A 24,492-nucleotide genomic window follows, 5' to 3' on the forward strand; every position below is an offset into this window, starting at 1 on the left:
TTGAAATATTTGATGACGAGAGAAAAAGTAAAATGATTACGTATTACGTCAATATTTAAATTTGTTACCTTAAATTGCGTATAGTGACATGACCTCTTATACACATGTAGATAATAGAATGCAATTAAATCCGTACTTATTAGACTATCTACTGATCGGCTTTAAAAACGCAACACACATTTTGTTGATTTTTTTTTATCAACTCATTCAAATTTTTCATATTGTTGCTATTTATGCTTACTATACTTTCTAATGAGAACAATTCAATACCTGCTACCAGATTGCATTATTTTTTTTCTGTTTTTTTCTTCGTGAAAAATTTCTTTGAATCAATAACCATACTTAAATCAGTAAAACAGTTGTTGCGTTTCGATGTTTCCAATCTTAGCAATGAAAATCTTAATTAGGCCATAAGAATGTTGCAGCCATGACAAGTCAACATGCTGTTGCTAGACATTTTCATGTCAGAAATTCCTCTTTCAGTCCTTACAACTTCGGAACAGACAGACGGGAGTTGTTAATGACACCCATGACCAGGTCATCCTGGTATTACAACGCACGTCAATAGAATTTCATTTCGCTACGCAATTCGCAAGAGAGATTGGCGGTAATATCAACTTTAAACTGAAATTCCACAGAATCCAATACAGAAAACCATTTTCAGATTAACCGTTCAAACCACATAATTTGCAATTTATCAAAACGGACTGCAATGGGCGAAACAAAGGGTTCTCAGAAGGGACAAAACTGAACTCAAAATAAGTCGATTTCTTTGTCAGTTCGTTAGTTGTTGGTTACAAGCAGTCATTGCCTTTGATGTAGGACACATCCATTAAGGAACAAAAAAGGTTTTCAGTGCATATCACATGATTTCAACATACGTCACGTAATCATTTCAACTTTCGAACTGACACAAAAAGGGATCGAAAACAAATGATTCCAATTTTGGTCGGTGCTAGAAGAGTTTGTATGCGGAGGAATGATTTCCCAAAATATCATCGACAGTAACAGAAATGTAAACCTTTGATCCCGCTGTGTCGGCGGGGACACACGGGTTTCTGACAGGATACTGGAAAAGAATACTTCTCATAAACTTAGAAACTGACGATAGTAAGGGGAAGGTGTAAACCGTAAGAGAGAGCGAAAACGGCAAAATATACCAATGGTCAAAGTATTTAATTCGTCCAAATTTAATTTAGAAACTCCTCCTATGTTTTTAGTCCCATGTCATTTACTTGCGTGAAATAAAAGCCACTTTTTAACTTTCTAATTGAATTATTTTATAAAACAATTTTTTACAATATGGTTCGTCATGTCTGTGAAAGAGATGGAAAACAATGAACAAAAAACAAATAAGAAAATATGGTGTTATTGTCAACGAAACAACTATCCACTAAAGACCATATGCACTTAGCAACATTGTGAACTTCAACGTGGAGCCTTGGCTAACGTCGCATAGTAGCTATATAGGACCACGAAATGACTAATGTAAAACAATTCAAAAGAGAAAGACAACAGCATGATTTATAAACAATACAATAGCCGAAAAACTAATATGAACACAGCAAAAAACAAAAACCATTGCCTGAACCCCATTCTCGTTACACCATCGCACGTTAAAAAGTGTGTTAAACCAACGCACTTTAGCGTGTCATGTACCATCGCACTTTAGCGTGTCATCTGATCGCACTTAAAAAAACAAACAACCATCGTACTTTAGCGTCTGACACCATCGCACTTTAGCGTACACCATCGCACTTAGCGTGACCATCGCACTTTAGAGTACCATCGCACTTTAGAGTCCTATATGTTACAATTATTATAGAAAAGAAAGGATATGTGGTATTCATCCATGACCAAAAATCAGTATATGCACAGCAAAAAACACAAAAAGCAAAGGAAGAAAATTAAAACTAAAAATTTAATCTAGTGTTGCGTTTTTAAAGTCCCGTCCGTATATTATAAATTGTACTGCACACAACACTTAGACACGCTGCTTGATTTTTGACTTTTTTCAATTGCTTTGCTACATGATATTTGGATGTGTATTCAATGTTTGTGTATGTTACTTGATAACAATCCAGATTAATGGTTTAAAATCAATAAAACTTTGGTTATTTTGGAAAGAATAAATGATTCGTTGCATAAGTTCAACCACAATGCACATATATAGATTGGTTTTAGTATATACATCCTTTTAATTTGCCATTATTTTAGGAGTCAACTCTATGTTTGTGTATACTTGTAACAATTTCATATATATATAAGTACGTCTTAACAAGTGTACATTTATATATATACTGTATATTTTCGAATATTTTAATTCTTCGTACTGATGTTTAAATTGTCAAGATCAGATTTCAAAAGAGATTGTAACTACACGTATATGATCGTAATATCAATTAATCGGTGTAATTAACATTTATAACATGCTTTGCTATACTGCATCATAAATCAATATATGACGAGGGGTTAAAGGTAAAAGTGCACATTTGTTTAACTTAAAAGGTGATATTTTTATCTATTTAACGATTGTTTGAAACACGACGTCACAAATAACGTATGTGAAACTAAACTGATTAGCATTGATGAAATCTACGATTGAAATAAATCTAATTTCACTTTCGCTTTTCCGAAAATATTTTTCTACAAAACAAGTGTGGACACAGATCAGTGTGGATAGTATGATTGGATGTTCGACAGTGTTTTATATGACAAAAGGAGTTCTATGTTTTATGTTTTCTATGTATTAACTGTGTTGCACAATGACAACCAACATGAGCATTAGGGGTGTTGTTTATGTAATATTTAGTTTTTTATGTTTTTTGGATAACATTTTGTAGCTAGGAGAGGAACACATAATAGGTTCATTTTTTTCTTAATGTGATTTTTTTATATGGGAGATGGTATCTGAGAACACCTATTTGCTTACTTTTGTATGGTTCTATTTATATTACTTTGTGGGGGATTGTCAGTATCATAAGTAAAAGATTTCGGTTAAATGTGGAAATTGTTTCTCAGTTTAGAAGACATTTAATGTTTTTTAGTAATGACAATGCCTGACATGATGATTGGGGCTAGTTGAGCTAGAAAGTGAATTTCTGTATTATTTTTTATTAATTCTTTGAAAATATCTCCTCCAAAGCTGGTCAAAGCAAAAAAAAGTTTTGACCAGTATGAAAATGATATCAACAAAAGAACCTTTGTGAGCATGCTTCAAAGACTCATAACTAACTACAGAAGTCATACGATAAAATGTCAAGTGGATATTATGAACATCTACTTAATATGTCTAAATATCTAAAAAGTTTTAGTATTCAATATGAAAAAGCTATTGCAAAAGTATTCTCTTTTCAGTTTTTTTTGTTATATGGATACAAATATAAGTGATACCAATACAGTAAGGCAGTTTTGTTATGGTATGATAGTGTAGTAATTATCATTTACTGTTAATTCACACAAATTAAGAAATAAACAAATGAATGATAAATGTTAAACATGTACAATGAAATATATTTTAGAAATCAATTAGGCCAGATAGGCCTTATAAATTTTGGTCTTTTTCTTAACATACTGAATGACCATTTACACTCAGGACTGAGTCGCCAGTAGGCAGTACATATGTAAAAAAATAAAGTGTAACAAAAGAACCTAGCATCATATTGCTAGTAGCGCCAGTAGCATTGTTTGGTGGATTTGTGCTTTTTTTTTTAGTTTGGCTAATGGACAAAAAATGTTTGATTCAAATCTAAATAAAATGCTTTTATCTCCCTATTACTTACATTGTACATAGAATGGATACTACTTTGACAATTCCTTGTACATGAGCGTTGTCTGTCAAATCTTTATTTCACAAAGAATGAATTGCATAACAATGAACTGAGCTCAAAGCAAAGCACTTTAATAATACACTTAGACAATGAGCTCAATCCAGTGATATACTTTGTACTACGGGTCCTTCATGAACATCCTACTGGCCAAAACCATATCTCACAAACATGCCATACTACATGGTTGGATCAGAAGTCCTGAAAAAGACATGAACTTTATTAACATATTTTAAATATATACACAGGTTAAAACTTTAACAAATTTGTGGTAAAATCATTCAGTATCTAACAACTATCAATCGCTTCATGCACAAATTGATATAGGTTGAGTACCACTCTGTCAGAAATAAGAACATACCTCCACCTAATTTTAGTTAACTGATGAAGAAACATTCAAAACTATAAAATGTTATCTAATAGACTACTTGCAATGAAATCCCAGTTTTCTAAAATGGTAGGTGGAACCTAAAACTCTAAAGATTTTAAACTTTGCATTTTAAATATTGCAAATATACATGCAATAATAATAATTCTCAAAAATTCGCTATATTTTTCCTTAATTTGTCTTTTGTTCGAGACTGTATATTGACCTCTAGATGTCTTTCAATTACATCCAGTTTGGCGTGGGTTGATGTTTGATTGTTGTAAATGTTATATATCGACGTGGGATTTGTTTATATAAATTAGGCGTGAAATAATTTTGGTTAACTGAAATCCTTTAAATTACTTCCAAATTAATGTTAATACTGAGGGCAAAAATTACATTGCTAAATAACCACTTTAAAACACATGCAAACTTTTTGAGAGGAAGTCATAATGCATGTAACATCTATTAGATCTTTTTTTAAACCATTCTAAACTACTGATAAGTGATAAAGTTTGTTAACTGTTACTTACCTTCAAAAAGGGGGTTGCATTCACTTTACTACATATACATATAAATATAATCAACAATACTGAGTGCAACACCTAGGATAAATAGAGGATTGTTTTGTAAGAATAGTTGCTGAAATAAGCAGGCAATATTCAAAGTAGAATAAAAAATATTACAGGACTATGTTTTAAAGTAATAAGCATTGTGCAGGGCTCACGTTACCATGCTACTGGGGAGACTTGTCGCTTTCCCGGTCGCCACTTCGCTTTGACCAATCTTCAAAAGTGAAATCTAGCCGCCCTGTTGTTTACGATACTCAAATTCAGTCGATTTTGTCATCGGCAATATTCAACATTAACCAAGTCGATGAAACAGCAATTTTTCATTTGAAAGTAAAGAAATTCAAAAGACATAAACGATTTATTTTCTTTAGGAGGTTAAAGCATTGATTTTAAAGTTGGTTGCATGTTATTTTCATAAAGACAATTTTTTTATCACTTCTGGTACTTGTTACTCAAGCTTAGATCAAATCATTCTTTCGGCAAAATAAGCTTGTTACTTCATTAGAACCTGATGAAATTAAAGATTTCTTGCTGTTGTGCAATACACTGTGCTGTTGCGCAATACTTAGTAAATCTGTCGTCAGACTATAAACAAATAAAGTTCAATTATTTCCCAGTCTTATTAGAAATTTATAAAAATGTAAAGGGAGCTTGCATCAATAGATTTAAACAATTCACTTAAGTTTCATGAGAATTGCTGACAGCATTTTTGAGCTATTGTCCGAAAACTGGAAAATCACCCCTTTTTTAATGAATAAAACCCCATCCCTCAGAAATGTAAAATGTAAAATTTATAAAATTCTAAACGAAGCTTACATCAATATAGATATAAACAATTCACCAAAGTTTCATACAAACTGCTGAAAGCATTTTTGATTTTTGTCCGAAACTGGAAAATCCCCCCTTTTTTCATGAATAAAACCCTGTAACTCAGAAATGTAAAATCTAAAATATATAAAAATCGAAAGGGAACTCATGTCAATACAATAGATATAAACAATTCACCACAATTTCTTGCAAGTTGGTGAAAGCTTTTATTGTCCGAAAACTGGAAAATCCCCCTTTTTTTAATGAATAAAACCCCATAACTCAGAAACGTAAAATCTAAAGTTTATAAAAAACGAAAGGGAGCTCATTTCAATAGATATAAACAATTCACCAAAGTTTTATGCAAATTGGTAAAAGCGGTTTTGAGTTAATGTCCGACATGTTGATGACGGACAACGGTATACCATAGTACGTCCCGTAAACGGGCGTATAAAAATGACAGAGTGTCATACCACACCAAAACCTTTCTAAAGGAAACACTAAGTTGGCAAACAAATTTTTTTTTTTTCATTGACAACCCTGTATAACCTTGCAGCAGTATCGAGTCTACATGCATTACCTTGTATATTTCATGTACATTGAACTTAAAAATATGTGGTAATTGTCAAAGTTAGTTATGTCAGTTATAATTTACACATTTACTGAAACATGCCAGAGAATTGCATGTACAAACTTTTGAATTTGATCTGCAAACTGGGAAAGCTATCCTTTTTTATGAATAAAATTCCACAATTTAATAAATTGAAAGGGAGCTTGCATCAATAGATATATATAAACAATTAACCAAAGTTTCATGACAAATGACAACTGCTTAAAGCATTTTCAAGTTTATGTCCGAAAACATGGAAATCCCCCTTTTTGAATGAATAAAACCCCTTACATTGTAACTGGATAATGTAAATTCTAAAATTCCAAAACAATCTAAAGGGAGATCACATCAATACATGAGTACAATCCCATATAACTCTGAAACGGGAATCCTAAAATTTATAAAATAATCAATTCACAACAGTTTCATGCAAATTGGTGAAAGCGTTGAAGAGTTAGTGAACAAAGAATTTTTAGAGTTAATGGGCCAACACCCTCTGAAGGAAACACTATAAGGGAGCTTCCTTTCCATTTTTATGGGGGGAAAAGGGGGGGGGGGGGGCCTAGGATGAAAAATTTTGTCCTACATTTTTTTTTTTCAGTTAAAGATGTAATCTGTCCTGCCTTTTTTTCTATTAGTTTATCCCGACTTGTTTTTACATAATTGTCATCCTGCCTTTTTTTTTCAAATTTCATTCTAGACCCCCACCCCCTAAAAATCAAATGGTAGCTCCCTAAGTTAGCAAACAAATTATTTTATTTTTACATTGACAAACCTGTATAACCTTGAAGCAGTATTAAGTTCATGTATTATCCGCATATTATTACATGTACATTGAACTAAAACAAATTGTGGTCATTGTCAAAATTATAATTTACAGATTACTTTTCCAATGCTTTCAATTGAAGATTAGGACATTTTTGTCATTGGAATTGAGTTTTGTAGTCGGAGATTACTCTAACCTCCAACGACTGTTTTGCTACACCAGCTAGGGCAGTGGGACTTCAGCTGGTCCCATATCAGATAGATAATATTTGCCCGTCCAAAGTGGATGTGCTGCTTCGTTGCTTCTGGAGGCGACTGGATCCATATAAATCAAGCCTCAATTTATTCATTTTTCTCTTCATTTAAGTAAGTTTGATCAACCTGCCACCCGTTATCTTCTCATATTTGGACAGTTTTCACATTGACCCATCAATACTGGCATTTTAGGGGGTATGAATGCCCTTTACCGTCAGGCGTCAAACGGTCAATACGGCTACCGTTAGCGTCAAATATGTTAACATTTTACCGTGATTCGTCAGAGGTCTCAAATAATTATCGTTACCGTTATTTTTTGGGAAAAATTAACGTGATTCATCAAAATCTGTCGATTTTTTTTTCGTCTTGAAGAAAGTCTTCATTTTATCGTCATGCACCAAAAATTACCGTTAACGTCATTTGGCAAGGTTTATTACCGTTTTTCATCATGAAGGTACCCCCCATTACCACCCTCATTTTAACTTTCACTTTATAAGAATGTCACATGACCAACATTATGGGAACTGATTTCTGCAAAGACCCTTATCAAGCCTCAATTAGTTCATTTTTCTCTTCATTTAAATAAGTTTAATTGATCTGCCACCCGCTATTTTCTCATATTTGGACAGTTGACACATCAATACTGGCATTTTCACTTTTAACTTTAAAAGATTGTGACATGATCAACAGAAGAAGTAATTTACAATGCATTACATGTATGAGAGCTGATTTATGAAAATTACCCTTACTCAATAGGAAAACATAATCTAACACCTCGTTCATTTATGATGCAAATAAGCTGAATGGACGAGTGTGTTCAATTTGAAAATAAAGAGTTAAAATGCCGGAATCGCATAAACAGATGTTGGACATCAGAGTAATCTCGGACTATGAGTATGAGTTTTGGGCAATTTGAAGGGGGGGGGGGGGGGGGGGGGGGAGGATTCAAGGGAAGCAAATGCTCTTTAAATTATGCATGTTTCAAAAATTGGGGAAAAATTACACAAAGAATTGAGTCACTTTTATATTCATTAAATAATGACTAATGTAGACTTACCTTCTAATTCTATAAAAAAAAATCACAACTACTGAACAGGAACAATCATGGTACTTTTTTGTCTATGAATCTACACTATGACATCTGATCTGCAAAACCAAGACACAGAAATATCATCAAATAGTGAAATATAAGATTGATTGTACATTGTATGGATAGTTCCGACACGTGTTACATGGGGAGCCCGTTTGTTTACAAATAATAATGTCACGTGATCACGCACTGACCGTCACAAATTTTTATCCTCCGCCATTATTCATTACACAATATTACTGTACTTACACAATTCACAAATGCATAACCCATTTATCTTGCGGACATGAAATGGGAATGGGCACGGTTATCAAAAACTATAAAAAAATTGCAAGTACAGTTAATGAAGAAGTTATTTCATCAAATTGATAAGATTTTCGCTCATGACACAAATCGACTGGGTGTCATCGCCATCGGGGATAATTGGTAAATGGGATTAAATTGACCGCCAAGAAGGTGTAGAGAACCACCTCTGGAGAACCTTAACATTAATAAGTAATCAGAATACTCACCAAATTTTTTCTATAATTAACGCTATTTTCTGTTGGAAAGTTTCAGACAGATGCTGATAAACTTATTTTGTAACACAAATTATTTTCTTGTTTTGGCGCGAAATACATTCTTACTCTTAATGCTTGACGTAACAAAATTTGTATAGAATTATATTTAACTAAAGCTCAGCGTAAATATGCAGAAGCATGACAATACATTAATGATAAAATGTGTAAATATTTCTGTAAAAGAATATAATTTTACTTTACCAGTATACTTCACTTAGAATTACATTTGAGCGCAAGAAAATCTCTATGTAAATCGGCTGAAGGTTACCTTGGCCGAAGTTCAACATATCAACGGAAATTTTCTGCGTGTGCTTGCGTTGCTTTAGGTCGAGGCCACAGCTTTTCAACCAATCGGGGAATGTTTACTTGGGGCATACATCTATTTTTACTGCAGGTTTCGACATGTTTAAATCGGGATTATAGAAAAATGGAATGTTGTTGGTAGATACAAAACAGAAAATGATGAACACTTTTAGCAAAAGATAATTTGGATTGGGGGTCTGTGAATTCACATTATTTGTACAACTCTCCTTACTCTTGGGAAGCGTGTGCTTTACATCGAGGCTTGCGTTGCTTTACATCGAGGCTTGCATTGCTTTACATCGACGCCTTAGTAGTTCAACCAATCGGGGAATGTTTATTTGGGGCATACATCTATTTTTACTGCAGGTTTTGGCATATTTTAATCGAAATTAGAGAAAAATGGAATGATGTTAGGAGATATAAAACAGAAAATGATAAATATTTTTAGCAAAAGATGAATTGGATCGGGGTTCTGTTTATTCACATTATTTGTACAACTCTCCTTACTGATGGCAAAAAATGGAATTTCCGTGACCTAAATGGTTCGCGAAAATTAATATTTTTATATATATATAGTAATTACCTGCGGAAGCGGGAAGTTACAGTCGCGTTGACACGCCACTCGTGACAAATATTGAGCTGCGCACATTCATACAACATTGGCAATGTTAACTGAGGTGGATGTTTTTTTTACTTACTGACATTTTCAGAGGATAAATTATTGGTATGTTTATATGATATTATACACCGTTCATGATAGTTTTATTTTTCCAATCCACGTGTTCCAATCGTCGGTCAAATATTAATGGTATGATCAATTGTATAATAACTCAGTAGTTTAAAATATTTATGAATAACCTAAACAATACAGATGCGGATTTAGTGGGGAGCGGGGGGGCTGCCACTTATGGAGCTTTATATATGATAAATATACAACATAGACCTTTTGCAAGTATTACTCTAAACATTGGTTTGCCCCCCCCCCCTATTTTTCAAAATGCTAGATCCGCACCTGCACTTCCTAAAAGTGGTATCAATAAGATATAGATCACAATTATACTGGATTTTTGATGAATTTAATATTTTGACCGTATAAAATTAACAGATTTTATGGGGTGTAAAAGCGTTGACCGAAGCAACGCGCTTCATACTAAAAATGTGCACACGATCAACGCTTTTACGACCCTATAAAGTTACAAAAGAAGCATGAAATTCTTCTAATTACATGTTTATGCTACAAACATGAAATAACTTGTTATAACAAATATTTCGTATGTTTTCTTATGCATTGTTGTGACGTTGTCACGGGAAGCACGTGCTGTCATGAATGTTGAATTAATTTTTTATCATTCCAAAGTACAATGTTCAAATATTTCTATTGTGAAGAAGAATCCGATCAAGCATATTACTTGGTCATGTAGTAAAAACACACCCCGATAGTTCGCTTAAATGATTTATTTTTTTTGTAGTACAAAGTCAAATATGACAATAGAAACCGTTGGAGCCTCATATTTCAATATTCATCAAATCGTGTTGCTTTTTCTTATTACCCTCACTTTATTGTTGATCCACGACAGATGTATTGTATTCGTCAAACTGGTGTTCTATTTATTTTTGACGAAGGATATAAACCTTGTTATTTTTTTAGGTTTTAAACACAATTTTATATGTTAGTTATTCCATCGTGGATAATATTTTCAATTTAAATTTTGTTGCCATTAACCTTTTAACCAAAGCATTACATACTAAAAACAAAACAAGTATGAAATAACATGGAACAAATATATGAGTCCTCTGTACTTATAATTTTAAAGACCGTTATTGTACAATGATACTGCAAGGTCATGGTGAAGTGAAATAATCAGAACTGAAAATGAAGATCAATGAACATTTAAGGTTGGCGCCTGTTAAAACGTTTAAACCCGCTGCATTTGTTTGCACCTGTCCTAAATCAGGAACCTGTTGTTCAGTGGTTGTCGTTTGTTGATGGGGTTCATAAGTGTTTGTCGTTTCTCGTTTTTTATATAGATTAGACCCTTGGTTTTTCCTGTTTGAATTGTTTTACACTAGTCATTTTGGGGCCCTTTATAGTTTGCTGTTCGGTGTGAGCCAAGGCTCTGTGTTGAAGGCCGTACTTTGACCTATAATTGTTTACTTTTTACTTTTTACACATTCTGACTTGGATGGAGAGTCTCATTGGCACTCATACCACATCTTCTTATTTCTATTTAATTTCGAATGTAAAATGTTAAATTTGAACAACTTTTCCATGTTTTTTGTGTGGCCTTTTTATAACTATATGTCATTATCCTTCACTAAAGTGCAGGGATAAAATTTTAAAAAGTTAGTTTTAAAGGTCCCGAATACTTCCTTCCTTTCTTGTTCTTTATCCTTTAAAAAACCAGGAAGACCTTTTTATTAGCTGCAGTACGCGAACCCGGACGGTGTAAAAACCTGTTTTTTTAAGTGAAAAAGAAAGAAATTTTACGTTGTCTGTGCTAAAACTTTAATACAATTGCAAATAAGTTGGGCAGTCACGAAGAAAACTGATATATATTTGTGATATAAGAGGAAATCGATTTGATCGCATGTAATTTCACTTGATAAAACCCGGTCTACACTCGAAATAAGCGGCTTCACTAGAAAATATAATCACGAACAGACACTTTACCTTCCATAAACTATGAGTAAGCAAGTACCCTAACCATATTTTTTAATAAAGGTAGCAAAGGTTATTTTCTTCAGTTTAAGGGCACTTTTGGTTAGAAATGCCTTTCTTCGTACATGTATCATTTTTGTGAAAATTGCGTACATTCAACAATTTCAACTACAAAAGCAAATCTTGGAAAAAATGCATTGTATATTCAACCTTAATTGTATGCATTAATAGTTGGTGTGGTCTGTGTATGGGAAGACCATTTTATATTCTGGAGAAGGGAGGGCAGGCGATTTTTTTGGCGGATTGACTTTTCATTTTCATCTGTTGCTACGCATGCTTAATGTTTTTGCCGCTCGAAAATTTATTTAAACTTTTGTACACTGCATTTTGTGTTGCAGAATATCCATTTTCATATTGTCGTGTGCATTTTCTTTATTAATTTTCAGTTCTTACAAGGCCAGTATATTATTTTCAAAATTCTCTTGCCCTCCCCCCTCACCCAAAAATTCAAATAGTGGTCCCCTAAGTTTGTCCAGTATTTTTGTTTTGATTCCTGTTATCATGTTAGCGATATGGTTTACTTTGATTTTCTGTAGCTCCAATCGTCGAGTTTTATAATTTAAAAAATCACATTTAATTTCATTAAAAAAAAATGTTGGATTTGTGTAGAGATATCAAAGTGCAGACACCCCATTTTAATCCTGATCAAACTTTCTATAATCTGATTACACAGATAACCAATATGATACATGTGTAGATCACAAACGAATTATCTACATCTTAACACGTGATTCATGTAACGTAACGTGTATATTCGACAGCTTAGGTTCTCGTTATTTATCTTACGTCGTGTCAGTGGTACCCCAGTAAATGACGCCGGACCAACCAGTAACTTCCCTAAACATATCCTAATGATAAATTAGATAGCCTTCCTCTGGGACCACCTATAGCTAAATGAATTTTAAAAATGAAATAAAAAAAGATAAAAGTGAGCTACAAAATGTTAGCTTTTTCATACTCAAAGCACAGCTTTCTTTTACTCCAATATATAACTTAAAATTCAGAATTTAGTAATTTATTCGTAATATCCAGCTGTCTTAAAATTCAGAATTTAGTAATTTATTCGTAGTATCCAGCTGTCTCTTTTTTGTTTTAATAAAACAAAGCAAAAATGAAAGGGGCGATCTACAAGACTAACACGTTTAAAAAATATGTGCATGGTTTATTTACAGAAATGTCGTCCAGTGAAGACAGCGATGACTCGTCTGAAGATGGTCCTGAATACAATGCAATCATTCAACCACCACTGATCAAACAGCTGAAGAAAATCCTAGATGAGTACCCGGACGATGGACAGATTCTGAAGGTAAAAATATTTTGGTAATAAAAAAGAACTTAATATCATTTATTACCAGAAGGGATAGAGGCTCCCAGTCTTATATTTCTCTTTTATAAAAAGTAATAGTATCTCCCCTTCACAATGTTTCTGTATAGTTTCCCATTTTCAATGCATACAAAAAAATTAAGAACCCCCTATAATAGTCATTCTCATTTTAATGTCCCCCTTGGTATTTTTCGACTCTTTAAAACAGAAACCATAAGCATAAAATGATTTGAAATTACTTCTGCTTCATGTGTATCCAAAATCATGTTCGATTTATTTTGATATCTTTTTTGTAAGTGATTGACATTGGTTATTAATCTGCTTAATCTCTGTCTTTCCAAACATCGGAAATCTGGCATTTTATTTATTGTCGCTTCTCTAAATCCTGATCATTCTTTGATTAAGCAAATGCATTTATATTTGCACACAAATACGTAAAATGAGAATATATTTATAAGTCTTATTTCTTATTTAAAGGTAAAGATATTCTCTATTACCTCTTTTAATTTCTTCGATTTTTCAGGACTTATTATTATACCCCCGCGCTTTTTTTTAAAGCGGAGGTTTACTTACTTGGTGTAATAAACAAAACTACGTATGGCAATATTTATTTGAGCTTGGTACCCCCAAGCAAATAAACCCCCCAGTAACATACATATCCCCATCATATAACAAGCAAGTACATGTAACAAAAAAGTCCAAATGCTAGTAATATATGTGTAACAAAAGTATAATATGGCTAAAAATAGCAGCAGTTATCACGCAAACACAACACCCTTAGTAATGCTACTGGGAGGGTGGGTGGGAAAGTTAGCAAACATTTTTAGCGTGCAGCCATGAGCAAAGTACTGTTTGAAAGCATGGTCCACTCAAACGAGGCTTGAAAAATTGGGGTTTGCAAAATGCACGAGAGAAAGCGCGCTAAATTCAAACCTACATGTACGTGCGAAAAAACTATTTACGGATAAATACAATAATAAAGTTACAGTAATGGGAGAGTCCGTCCGTCCGTCCCTCCTTGTGTCCCTCTTTTATATACTTAACTACTCTTTAACTGCTAGACAGAATGGTGTGTGTCTTTTTCAGAATCTTTACCATATATTCTGCAACTTTTATTCTGTTTTTTTTTGTCATACTTATTTTGGGGGTTTTCCCATTACCAAATCTTTGCCATTGATTTATTTTGGAGGCTCTAAATTTGTATCCGCAACTCCTTTTTAACTCCGAAAAAAATGTAAGGAACTTTCTCAAATTGTTATTGATATATAATGCCATTGTGCACCTTTTATTTTGTTTTGTGGTCGGATTTATTTTGGGTTCCCCGTAGCAAGGGTCGAGGGTATCATATTATAAGCGATATACTGTACCAGTAGATATTTCCCCATGCTTTTTTGTACTCATTTGAGATGTTTTCTGATCTATATTTCCCCCTCATAGAGCCGTATATCAAACTGTGTTCCACAGTGACAGTCATCTTGAATTTAAGATAAGCAGCAAAAGCTCAAAATTAGCAAAATGCAGGGTTCAACATTAACTTTTTTAACATATGATATATTACTTGTCCTAAAGAGACAACCACTTGTCCAAATTTCGTACTTGTATATTTACTAATACATCTTGAATATCTTGACTACTGCAAAATATGCTTGTTAAAACAAAAGATTCGTTGATCGTAAACAACACATATTCTAACTTTTATATTCGTACACATTTGCTACTTTTTAAATAAACTGTTGAAGCAAATATATAACGCAGTTACTCGTATATGTTTAATTTCGATATTATAATATAACCGGCAGTATCTAAGAAATTAATATGTACAGTATGCAAAAGTTTCAACAGTCAGTGGACCAAGACTGAGGCGGAAATGCCAAATAATTTTAAAGGGAATAAGATGAGCTAAATGCTATTTACAAATGGCTACAAAATATATTGATTATTCTTCAACTTCGTACTTTCTTTGGCATTTTAAACATTTTTGATGCAAGCGAATTATTTGACGAATGTAACATTGTGCCGATTACACAAAGAATACATTATCATAAATCATTACTAATGTATAAGGCAAAACATGGCTTAGCTCCAGAATATATGTCCAGTCTTATTTTATCAGCTTCTGCAAACCAAAAATACAATACGAGATTTTCGTCCTCAGATAATTTTATAATTCCAAAACCAAATACAGAGTTGTATAAGTCTAGTTTCTCGTACAATGGACCAAAAGTATGGAATGCTCTTCCTAATTCAATTAAAAAATCAAACACAGTATTAGAATTTAAACATAACTACAAATCTATGTACTTTTAACATTACCATGATATGTGTACTGTAATGCCATATATAATAATTGTTTATTGTATTTAAATTGTATTACATCTTTATTTATCATTAATATTGAATATGTATTGTTTATTTTTAATGTAATTATTATTGTATTAAGAGAGCCTTATTGAAAATTGGTGTAATCCAAATGAGTTACTCTCTCTAAATAAAGATATTATTATTATTATTATTATTATTATTATTATTATTCGAGCGTCGCTGGTGAGTCTTTTGTAGATGAAACGCGCGTCTGGCGTACAAAATATTAATCCAAGTATCTATGATAAGTTTATTTACTGCCATACACATATAATTTACTTTCCATTAGGGGTTCCACTTAAACTAATCTGATCCAAAATGACCTTGGATGGTTCGATGTCAAAGGACTGACTGTGATTCATTGGGCAGAACCTAATAAAGCCATGCGGAAAAGAGATTGAGCAATGCTATTTAAAAATAGCGTTGCCTAACCACAAATGGTTCCTCTTAGGGTGACGTAATCACAAACTTGTGTATTTATGCCGCGTTCACCGCCACCGAATTTTCGACAGCACGCCGCAGTCTCGCCTCGTCAACGCGAGATGAAAAATTAATAGAATAAAGCTATGTTATTTCACACCAAACTAAAACTTTTAACTGTTAAAACTTGAAATACAATTCAGATGAAACTAACATAAATTCGAAATCAAACTCATATGAAAACTCATACATTAGCTAGTTCTGAAGAGGAGTTCAAGGACAGTCTTTGATAATCTGGAAATATCGCCCAAACAATTCACTATTTAAATTTTGTTAATTTAATGCACCGAAAAAAGGTCAGTTGAAATACATGTACGCACTAAACGATTCATATAATTTTAATAGATTTATTTAAGTCAAAAATATTTGCATTGCGTTTACCCAAATTTATTACGGTTACGGTAAGCTTCCAAATATTAATCGACTATATTGTGGTCTACATAAGTGAGACAGCAACTCAACAATATAATAAAAATTCAAGTGGAGGTCAATTAACGTTCTTCAAAGAGAAAGGTTTTTGCCAAAAACATTCTGATGTATTTCCACATTTGCATGAAGAAGAAATGAACAGTTTCGTTTTATTTCAATCTCATAGAATATTGGTCTTTTTTTTTTAAAGGAAATCATTCAGAACGCTGAGGATGCTGAGGCGTCTCAGATGAAAATTCTGTTCGATGAAAGATCGGTGAACAGTGAAGATGGAACTAAAGAAAAGAAGTTCAAAAATATTTCAAGGTGAATATATTGATTCGATCTGATTCGATATTACAGATGGTTAATTTCAAGGCCATCTAAATCTTTATGTTAATTTTATCTTCACCAAAGTCAGTGGTAACGTATAATTATTAAAATATGGCAGAAAACATTTAACGTTTACGTAATTTTGCTTTCTCTAATTGACATTTTTATTGGAAGGCATCTATACCTTATTATGTGAAACTATTTTGTGCTTTAACTTATTTTATATTCACACAAAATGAGAGCATTGTGAACATTTATTTCCCAGTGTATAAACATGCTATACATGTACATCGGTTTTATTTAGGTATATCATTAAGTTTTAAGATAACTTTATGATTTTTTGTGGGGATGGCTAGAATTATTTGTATAGAGAAGTCATAAAGGGATAATCTAATTTTTTTGTATAGATTTGGTAATGAAGAGATGATAAAAATTGTTCAGATGAATTTAAGTCTAGTATGATGATCATTTTTGATGATAGATAATTGCACACAAAATGTAACACGGCTACCAGTTAGAATTGAAAGGAAATGTAAGACAAACTTATAAGTGACTTTTAACAAGTCCTTATCTGTTTCAATGGACAATCCCATGAGACGAATTAAAAACGAGTAGCGTATACGTACTGCGTAGCACATGCGTAAAACTTTAAAACATTGATAGAATAGTTACTGATTTTCAACGAGATTAACCTGAAAAAGGAACAGTAACTCTATTTAAGATGTGAACATGAACGAATCAAACATGATCAAACTTGGGGAAGAAGTCTTTAATCCCCTCCCCTCCCCTACCCCACCCCCCTAAAAAAAAACAAACTAAAAGAATCATTTATCAAACAGATGAGATTTTGGCATTTACCAACAACCAACTGGTTTCGTTTTTTTTTTATGTCAGTTCCTTTTTTACAGGGGCCAGCGTTGTGTGTATATAACAATGCTAAATTTTCAAAAGAGGACTGGAAGGGAATACAGATGATTAACAGCAGTGTTAAAGAATATGATCCTGTAAAGATTGGACGGTTTGGATTAGGATTTAAGTCAGTCTTCCATATAACAGGTAAGAATAAAATCATTAACTTCTTTTAGCTGTGGTTGATATAGTTGTTTCAGAATCGCTGTCATTGATCGAGGTTCATAGTCTCTGCAGTATGATGTTATAATTACTCATGGAGATAAGTTTGATTGGAATATTCAAGGACTGGTCGTATAAGTCCTTTGTACGCTTGTAATTTTACTTCCTTGGGGCAAATATAAAACTCCGATTGTTCTGAATGATTTATTACAAGTTTCTTTAATGTATATCCCCAGTATAGGTTACTTGTGATATTTACGCCCATATATTTGATTGGTTGGAGAAATACTAGTTTGGTGTTTTTCGAGTGTATTTAAAATTAACATTATTTGTCTTCCTGCTTAGTGTCATCATATTACATTTGGCCGGTTGGAATCTAATACCCAAATCCCTAGTCTATCTACAATGTATGTCTTCCTTTATTTTACAATCATTGACAGTGTTCATTTCATTTTATTTAAAAAAACGCAGGCATCGATATCTATTCTGATATCGGATAACATATTTTCAGAGATATCGTCGGTGTGTACCAGAAATAGTCCAATGACAGTGCTTTGATGAAAGTATTTACTACCACGTATTGTGTCCTCTGCATTAAATATAATTATATCAAATTTAAGAATGTTCGCTACTCTTATGTTGGACTTTTTGTCAGATATTAATTTTGGAATCCTCTAGTATTATCAATGAAGTGCCATTAAAAAATTTCCGCTAACCTCTACTTTTTTTCCCATTTGTATTACATATAGTTTAAAGAGCCATTTTTTTTAAATATTATAAAATCCTTGTTATTTTTTTAAAAATGCTTATAACTAAAAAAACAAAGACACGAAAGTTTCATTTTTTTTCTGCTTTTTAAGTTGTTATTTTTATACGATCAATTTATTACAGTCTTTTGAAAAGCTTGTTATTTTGAAATAGAGGTGCACACATCCTTAATATGTTTGTTCGTACTCCATTTTTTACTGAGCTTGCATTTTAGAATCGATGAGGTAGCGTAACAAATGCCTTTTTAAAAATAGAGTATAAAGATATCAATGTGTTTCTTGATGTCGATGACATTTGCTCAGTCTTGTTTTACACATTAATACATGTATTTGATCCACAGCTGTGGTGTTTTCTAAAGGCATCTGTTGTTCAGTATGCTTTAGTATTCAAAATGTTGCATAGGTTTGAAAATATGACGGGTTCTAGTAATTTACATGTAATACATGTTAGTTATGATGGTCGATAATTACTGGATATGGGTCTATCGTTCCTTTTTTATTTTAGGGAGGGCAGATATTTGTCTCTTTCCATTCTTCTGGAATGATTATTGATACCACAGTTGATGCATTGTTGAATGAAATGAGCTCTGTTTACATTTTCTTAAATGCACGATGAATGGTGTCATCAGGTCAAAAATCATGTTAACTGTTTGTTTAAAACTTCAACTCTGTCGATGTCGGTTTCGGCAATTTATTTTAATTTTGGGTTGAAAGGAGGAATCCCTGGTTTGTCTACTTCCTGGATACTGATGTGTTTTAAGAATGGTTAAGTATCTTGTTTTATATCGCCTATTTACATAGTTTTAATGAGCTGATTTTACCTCTTTTTTATGGTGTCTATGATACCTTGCCATTTTGCCTTTAGCCTCGGACTCCTCGTTTTCTTTTAATTAGCATGGTTTCTGTTCTTTCGTTTCATTAATAGTTTAATGTTGATGTTAATCCCGGATAATGACTGCTTTCCGCCACCTGCTATAGCTGGTAAATTCTTCTTTATTGTCTTTAATGTGATTTTATTTCATTTTTCCACCAACGATCTATTATTTGGATGTCAATTGGGGTTATAAAATGTGTAGAACTGTTGTTTGTGGCTTCTTGTATCTGGTTTTAATCTCACTTTGAGTATTGGAATACAGATATCTTCGGTCGAGATTTTCCGAGAACTCCACATATTAGGGTACCCTTAAACATATCATGGTCGCTTAATTAGTCCCCTACCGACGAAGTCGAAGGGGTCTTTAGGTTTGCTCTCCGTCCGTCTGTCCGTCCGTCTGTCCATCCGTCAGTCCGGCATATCAGTTTTCCACACTTTTTTCTTCGTGCTCGAAGATATTGATTTGCATGCAATTCACTACTGTAACAACAGCCCATGAAAAGGCCGTGAAATGTCTGTGAAATATCACAGGGCCGTGAAAAACCCCGTGAAAATACCCCGTGACTTTTGTAAAAAAAATATTTCTACAGGCCGTGAAAAATATTTGATGTTAGAAAAAGACCGTGAAATTTCAATATCCCGTGAAAAGGCCGTGATAATTTGTCCTTTCATGCTTAATAAAAAATATCACGGCCTTTTCACTGGTTGTTGAAACCGGTGAAAAGGCCGTGATATTTTTTCATGTCAATTTTTTTTTAATCTAATTCAGATTTAAAACATCCCATGTGATTATTGTAATATGGTCTAATTATTTCCAATCACATTTTTCTAAATATCCTATAAACTTTTCATTATAAATATATGTCTGTTTAAATATTATTATATGCAATACTACTGTACAGGACTGACTTTTAAATGGAACCATTCATTGTTATAATTAATGACTTTGTGCCAATAAATATTTTGTATTTAAAGAAAAGTATTTTGCTTCTCCTCTGTACATTATTATAAACAATGTAAACATTAATTTTAATTGGAACCGAAACATGTAAAAACGAGAACTTCCCGGAATATCAGACCGTATCCGGATTCGTGTTTCTTTAAGAGTAATTGTAACATTTCCGCAAGGTTGGAAATTTGGAGAAAAATAAAGACGCCGAAGGTCGATTTTAAAATATTTACTTTATAGATGCAAGACGAGTGACAGCAAGTTTGAGGTAAGTTAAGTTATTAATATTTTATTCTTTTATGCATCATATCACCAAAATGTTGATGACGTTTGTGAGCATTTCCATTGAACTGATTTTAACTGAATTTGCAGAAACCGCGCAAACATGCATGTGATATATTCACTTATATTTGAGTCTGTTGCACTTGATTCCTTTAATCATTTCGGTTAATGTTTTCTAAGACTTACCGGATCCATTAAGTACGATTGCGGTTTTGTTTTGTTTATTTATTTGGGGGAAAAGGGGGGGTCCTTTTTCCCCACACTGGCCACATAAAAAAATGACATTTATGTACAGTACACTACGTAGACATAGACATAGATAATTGGAAATGATTATAATAGCAATAAGTATCTCTGACATGGAGTTCACTCTGGTAATCAGAGACGTAACCCCCTTTGAATGTGTCGGGAGCTATTTAAGTATTTTCTGACTTGACCGTCGGGACACAGAGTTCAAAAGGGATTAATCAGAGGCGTAGCAGGGAAAGTATTTAATATTTGTACGGCAAAATGTCCTTTCTAGAAGGGTTTGTGACATATCATAAGAATAATTGGTATGGCAATGAGGTGTTTAAAAAATAATTGGTATGGCGAATGTGCCTGCAGTAAAAGTTGCTACGCCCCTGGCCCCCTGTAAAATAAATAGCTGTGACTCATTACGGCCACTTAGTCTAGACAAGTTTGGCTTTAGCCATACATATTATTACTTCAAAGAAACATTTAAATTTAATAGTCTGTCTTAAAAGTGTCTTTCGTCTTTAAAAAAATCTAAAAAAAATAATATAAGTTGACAATACAGAACTTCGTTAACTAATAATGCCATATTGGATAGGGGGCAGATTTTCTGGAAAATGATATGAAAATATGGGAAAACCTATGCATGTTTCCAAGAACCTGTTCTGTTTCAATGATGTTTTTTAGTATTTTTCATACCATTTTCACCTCCAGTATGAAAATCTGCCCCTATACAATATGGGGTCATTAACCGTGAAGTCCTGTATTGCATGGAATAATATTGTAACTGTTTTAAGTACATGTATGTACATAAATGCCAAAAATTAATTTGAATATATAAATAGTTTTTTTTATATACATGTATAATATATGTAATGTTTCTTTATTTATTCTAGGAATGAAGAGCAAAAGGATATAGCAGTCTTTATATAAAATAGTTCAGGAATCCAGTTGGAAAGAAGAGCTTTTCAGTTAAAAGTATTTCCTGGGAATAAACAGGAACTTCTATAAATGTTTTTTTCTGGAATAGTTATTCAAAAGGGCAGTGAAGTGAAGGATTACATTAGACAAATATTGCTGAAGTGGTAAAATCAGACCCAAGAGATGTACAAAATTTCTACAATACATGTTACAGCTGACTTTAGCTACTTAATCACATTGACATGTGTGTGCTTTTATGTTTTCTTTACATAATTACTACAGTTCTATTAAAATTAATATTTTTATTCTTTGTCACAATTATTAATAAAAAAAAATACAGCATTTTAATATGGTTTTTCATAGTCTCACTTGCATTGTACTTAAATAAGTTGTCTGTAGATGTTTACACTAGGTTTTCAGGCATTTCACTTCACTTGATTGAAACAGCATTTAAATTTTTTGTTAAATTATGGCCTGAAAAATACATTTAACATTTTACAGGAGTTTTCACAATCAGTGAATGGCTGTTTATCACAGTAGTACATGTACATTTCACGGTCTTTTCACAAAGGGCACATAATTTATCACGACTTTTTCACGGTGTACATTTTTGTTTTTCACAGGGTTTCTACTGTCTCTTTACCCAAGTTTTCAGTTGGCACCTTTTCACGGCCTTTTCACGACAAATTAAGGCATATACTGTACTATATCTACATTTCACGGTCTTTTCACAATGGACACATAATGCATTATCACGACTTTTTCACGGTGTACATTTTTTTTCACAGGGTTTCTACGGTCTTTTCATCCAAGTTTTCAGGTGGCACCTCTTCACGGCCTTTTCACAAACTTTTCACAGCCTTTTCACGACAGTCATTCCACGGCATTGTCACGGATAAGTTTCACGGCCCACCGTAAATTAACCGTGACAAACACTGTAAAAATCACCAGCATTTTTACGGACATTTTCACGGCCAATCTACGGGGCATTGTTCCAGTAGTACTAGTGTTGATATTTGATGTATAGTTTTATCATGACAAGTTACAGATCGAGTTCAAATTTTGTTCCGGTCTGATGATTTTGTGCAGAGTTATGGTCCTTTGACTTAGAAAATTCACTCAAATAATCAGTTTTCCACACTTTTTTTCTTCGTGCTCGAAGATATTGATTTGATATTTGGTGTATAGTTTTATCATGACAAGTTACAGATCAAGTCTGAATTTTGTTCCGGTTTGATGATTTTGTGCAGAGTTATGGTCCTTTGACTTAGAAAATTCACTCAAATAATCAGTTTTCCACACTTTTTTTCGTCATGCTTGAAGACATTGATTTGATAATTAGTATATAGTTTACACCATGACGAGTTACAGATCAAGTTCGAATTTTGTTTCGGTCTGATGATTTTGTGCAGAGTTATGGTCCTTGAACTTAGAAAAATTCACTCAAATAATCAGTTTTCCACACTTTTTTTCGTCATGCTTGCAGATATTGACTTGATATTTGTTATAAAGTTTACACCATGACAAGTTGTAGATCAAGTAAGCATTTTGTTCCAGTACAATGAATTTTTAACCGGTAGGGGACTATGTATTGCCATGCAATACTCTCAGAATGCTTGTTTATTTGTGATGAGTGTGTGTTGATAAAGCCTGTCAAAGTTGTTATTGGTAGGTCTTTGAGTGTTTTTCTCTCTTGCCGAGAATCGTACTAGTTGTTCGGCACTTGCTTCGTTAGTATGTCTGTCAATGACTGACCCTAGCTTTCAGCAATACGGGAGTTGAAATCTTCATTTTGGTCCGGCCGTTGATTTTACGGTATGGGATTTCCCCAAGAATAGTAGTATGTATTTGAGGATGACAATTACGTTTACCAGGTGGTTTTATCAGTAGATTTATGTGATCAGCTGAGGCATCTGGTGGCCTGTATCATCTACCTATGAAATGAGTTTTCAACTAATTGTGAATTTGCTCCAGATTGTTTCAGAGTCGTTTCATTGATGGTCATTCTGGGTTGGATTTTACAAGCAGCAGTTTTAGTCTCCACCATATACTGTTCTGTCGTTGCGAAAGATGTCATATCATTCTAAGTCTGTAATGAGTTCGTTTGATTTAACACTGTTGCCAATATTGGTATCTTGTATCGCTACTACGTCTTGGTTTTCTGTCGACAATTTTTATTGAAGTTCCAGTTTTTTACCTTTTATTCCATGATTGACGTTGCTTGATACAAACTATATCTAGTATGATTTAATGGTACATTAAAAAGGAAGTTGAAAGGTTGAAGTCATTACAAGATGGACATATCCAGGTGCGATTTGTAGCCTTGATAACTTTGCATTTTGTCTCGCTGCTATGTTGCATATCAATTGCTTATATTTGTTGAATTAAAAGACTGGGTCTGAGTTGAAGATTGTGCATAAACCAGATGCAACACAATAAATAGTACAGATTCATTTATCTTTGCTATTTTGCAGTTCGCTTTATTTTTTGCTTTAGATGTATATTATGCAAGAATCCCTGTATCGCACTTCACTTATCACACATGATAGCTTTATCAGCTCTTCTCACTCGTTTGGTTCAGATCCCTAAGTGTTTGTAGTATCGGGGTTCAAT

At 33.1% G+C, this 24,492-nt stretch overlaps 1 long non-coding RNA gene and 1 pseudogene across 1 annotated transcript; both read left to right on the top strand.

Annotated features, from left to right (window-relative positions):
- Window positions 1-9,739: 9,739 nt before the first annotated feature.
- Window positions 9,740-24,492, top strand: part of LOC127734289 (sacsin-like) — a 49,862-nt pseudogene continuing 35,109 nt past the window's right edge.
- LOC127734292 (uncharacterized) lies at window positions 20,260-22,184 on the top strand. The gene is made up of 2 exons (XR_007997506.1): window positions 20,260-20,710; window positions 21,855-22,184. It is a non-coding gene; the product is annotated as an uncharacterized LOC127734292 (long non-coding RNA).

This window comes from Mytilus californianus, unplaced genomic scaffold, assembly GCF_021869535.1.
Source record: "Mytilus californianus isolate M0D057914Y unplaced genomic scaffold, xbMytCali1.0.p SCAF_3, whole genome shotgun sequence".
NCBI lineage: Eukaryota > Metazoa > Mollusca > Bivalvia > Mytilida > Mytilidae > Mytilus > Mytilus californianus.